Source organism: Babylonia areolata, chromosome 11 (genome assembly GCF_041734735.1).
Source record: "Babylonia areolata isolate BAREFJ2019XMU chromosome 11, ASM4173473v1, whole genome shotgun sequence".
In the NCBI taxonomy this organism is placed as follows: domain Eukaryota; kingdom Metazoa; phylum Mollusca; class Gastropoda; order Neogastropoda; family Buccinidae; genus Babylonia; species Babylonia areolata.
Genome location: NC_134886.1, coordinates 18965563 through 18969559, shown reverse-complemented (window position 1 = coordinate 18969559; position 3997 = coordinate 18965563). Strand labels below are relative to the sequence as shown.

The following is a 3997-nucleotide window of genomic DNA, read 5'->3' as shown; positions in this document are numbered from 1 at the left end:
ATGGGTAACCTGGCTTCGGCATGGGGAAGTAGGCTAAAACGGCGGAAGGAGAGGACTGGGTCCCGCCTTCCTATGCTCAGCACTGGACACTGTGGGTATTAGTTCGCTGCCCCCATGTCCGAGGAAAAGCTAAAGGGGGCCTTTATTATTTCACTTTTATTTCTAAATGGTAGCACTCAAACGTGAACATTTGACACTTGGTTTTAACCAGACGTTTACAATCACCAGTTAGTGTGATGGTACATTAAATGAAAATTTTCTTCGCTCCCCCTAGTCCGGTTTAATTAATGTATTATCACCGAAATTACACAGTTTCAGTAGCTCAAGAAGGCGTCACTGCGTTCGGACAAATCCATATACGCTACACCACATCTGCCAAGCAGATGCCTGACCAGCAGCGTAACCCACCGCGCTTAGTCAGGCCTTGAGAAAAAAAAAGTAAAAAATAATAGATAAATACATAAAAAAGAACTACTACTACTAATAATAATAATAATATGTATAAGGCGCAAAAACTTGATGAAGTCAACTATAAGCGTACAAATTTTTTTTAAAAATACAAAAAAATACAAACGAATATATATATATATATATATATATATATATATATATATATATATATATATATATATATATATATATATGTGTGTGTGTGTGTGTGTGTGTGTGTGTGTGTGTGTGTGTGTGTGTGTGTGTGTGTGTGTGTGTGTGTGTGTTTTATTGTTGTTTTTTTGTTGTTGTTATTGTTATTGTTGTTGTTGTTTTTACATTTTACGTTTCTCTGAGTCGACTTACAAATTGTCCCTGTGAGTTAAACAATACTAAAATCGTTAATATCTTGCATCATGGATGCACGGTTTTATTCTTAGATACACCGTGTTTCCATTAGGAGAAATTACTACCCATTCACTCACAACAGTTTCATGCATGTAACATGCACATACAGCAGGTTACACATTGCCGAAAAGTCTCACGCCTCTCACACGATGAGAGACAAAACCTGTAATCAATGCATGGAGAGAGACAGAGAGAGAACAAGAACAAGAGCAAGAACAAAACTTTAATCTCCAGGCCTCCGGCCCCTAGAAAGAGATCAAAAGTACACAATATGGTGATCACTCAGCCACAACAAAATGTAAAATACGTACTAACTTAACCTGTAGAACAAAAGTGCTTCTCGTGCATAGTAAAGTAAATTAATTCAAACTTCCATCATTGTTGTCACAGAATTCCTGTCGTATCTTCAGGGCATTAAATATATAAATGCATAGTTTACGAATACTGTAAACAGAACCATTCTTCATCAAGTGAACATACGATTGACCTTCAGAGTTCAGATGTTTTTGCCGCAGGTCATTGTAAAGGACACAATTGTTTATAAAATGGTTTTCATCTTCGATTACATTACAACGTTTACATGCGTAATTTGAATTACATTTGAATGTTCTTCTAAAAAAATGATCCACTTATTGGGAGCAAACCAAGCCGTAATTTTACTAAACAATCCCTAAAACACTGTTTATCCACATATTCAAAATATTGCTCACACTGAAAACCAGTTTTCAACAGTCTGTAGTTATGATATATATCTTTAGACATCACTTACTCGTCCCATTCCTGCATAAATATATCTTTCATTCTTTGCTTAAATAATGACAAAAATGTTTGCTCACAACCAACGCAATGAGAGAGAGAGAGAGAGAGAGAGAGAGAGGGAGAGAGAGAGAGAGAGACACAGAGAGAGACAGAGAGAGAGAGACAGAGAGAGAGATAGAGGCTAGAGTAACCGTTGACGGAAATACGGGTTGGAAAGGAAGAGGCTGTTTTCGGGAAAGAGGTGTAGGCTTTAAGATAAAAAAAAAAAAAAAAAATAAAAAAAAAGCAAGAAAGAAATGATGAATGAATGATTGAATAGATGAACTAACGAATGAATGAATTAACTTGATTTATATATGCCGTAGAAAATTTTAAAAAAATAAGAGAAAAAAGGGAGAAAAAAAAAAGACAGAAAAGTAAAGTTTGTGTCTCCAAAGCGACAGTGACAACAATCACTGTAACATCTCTCTCCCTCTCTCTCTCTCTCTATCTCTCTCTCTCCCTCTCCCTCATGTACGCGCATGACGAAAGCCTGACTGACTGACACAGGAAACGAGTGACGAGCACCTTAGCTGGCTGTACCCATGCACTGAGGTAGGCAGCCTGTATGACTTCATGTCCGTGAAGAGCTTACAACTTGCTCTTTGACTGAAGGTAGACGGTAAATAAATATCAATACTCAGTGATAAACAAGCAATAAATAAAATGAATATTTATCACAAACAAAACAAAACGAAACAAAATAATATAAAACAAATTTTTAAAAAAAGAAAAAAAAGGAGAGAAACAATCAGGAAAAGATCACTCTCACTGACCTGTCTCCCCAGTAGCTGTAGACGGGGCTGAAGTTGTCTCCCATGCTCTGCTGACGACACGGGAAGCCGAAAGCCGCAGCAGAGGTGGCGGCCCCAACGGAGGCCGTGTAGTCGTTGACGTTGAAAGCCGTCTGCCCGTGGGAGGAGTGCGAGTAGGGGGAGGGGGAGGGGGAGATCTGCATGCCCCCCATCCCCCCAGCGGCAGCGGACTGCATGGAGGGGTAGGGATTGAGGCCGTTGATGGAAGCCGGGACTCGCTGACACGCACCCCCACCCCCGTACCCCCCCAGCTGGGACATGGGCATGTTGGAGGACGTCATGGAGGGCGTGTGGGGGTGGTGGGTGGTGGTGGTGGTGGTGGTGTGGGGTCAGCGGCCACCCGGGGTACTGAGTGGCGTACTGCGGGTGGTGGTACCCCTGCCCCAGATAGGCCTTAGCCGCAAAGGACATGGGCCCGAAAGCGCAGTTGGAGTCGGCGAAGAGCGGCTTGGGCAGGGAGATGGGGGGACGGTAAGGTCGCTTCATGCGTCTCCGGCGGCGGTAGTTGCCCTTCTCGAACATGTCGTCGAAGGCCGGGTCGAGGGTCCAGTAGTTGCCCTTCCTTTCGCCTCCCCCCTCCCGCGGTACCTTGACGAAGCACTCGTTGAGCGACAGGTTGTGGCGGATGGAGTTCTGCCAGCCTTTCTTGTTCTTCTCGTAGTAAGGGAACTTGTTGATGATGAACTGGTAGATGCCGCTCAGCGTCAGACGCTTCTCTCCAGACTCCTTGATGGCCATGGCAATCAGCGCGACGTAGCTGTAGGGGGGTTTGACGTTGGGGTCCTTGAAAGTGTCTGCCTCCTTCACCCCACTGTTGTTGGTGGAGGTGTTGTTGTGGTTGCTGCTGCTACTGTTGTTGTTGCTGCTGCCTTTGTTGTTAGTCGTGGTGGTGGTGGTGGTGGAATTTTCGTCATCATCATCATTGTTGTTGTTGTTGTTGTTGTTGCTGCTGCTGTTTTTGGCGTCGTTGTTGCTTTCTTTCTTGACGTCGTTGGTGTGGGTGGTGGCGGTGAGGGGGGACTTGGTTCCCGGGTCGGCGTCGTGTCGCTCTGATTTGTAGCTGGGCGGGGAGGCGTCAGGACTGGAGGTGCAGCGACATGCGGAGGTCGTCTTGTTGTGAGGGCACACCTCGGCAGCTGAGGAGGAGGAGGAGGAGGAGGTCATTTTGTGGACGTAGCCCATCCCTGACGCTTTGTGCCCGTACTCTGACACCACGGGCACTCCTCCTCCTCCTCCTCCTCCTCCACTTTTCTGGCCGTAGTCCAGCCCGGTTTTCAGAGACGGGTACTCGGACACGGAGGGAACTCCTGCTGCCTTGTGAGGGTGGTGGTTCTCGGGTATCGACAACATCCCGGGTTTATGCACCGGGTACTCCGACACGGCCTTGTAAGAAGCAGAGTAATCCGCTGACAGTCCGATTTTCTGAGAGTAGTCCGCGGAGGGCAGCACAGGTTTCTGCCCGTAGTCTGACGCGGTGACGGTCCCCTTGTGTCTGAAGTCGGTCATGGGACCCGACGTCGTTCTCTGGTGGAGGTCTGAAGAGTTGA

At 45.8% G+C, this 3997-nt stretch overlaps 1 pseudogene across 1 annotated transcript in view; it reads right to left on the bottom strand.

Annotated features, from left to right (window-relative positions):
• Positions 1–2386: 2386 nt before the first annotated feature.
• Positions 2387–3997, bottom strand: part of LOC143287159 (uncharacterized) — a 39212-nt pseudogene continuing 37601 nt past the window's right edge. Inside the window, exon 3 of the transcript XR_013055920.1 lies at positions 2387–3997. This exon is cut by the window's right edge and continues 730 nt beyond it. The product of XR_013055920.1 is annotated as an uncharacterized LOC143287159 (transcript).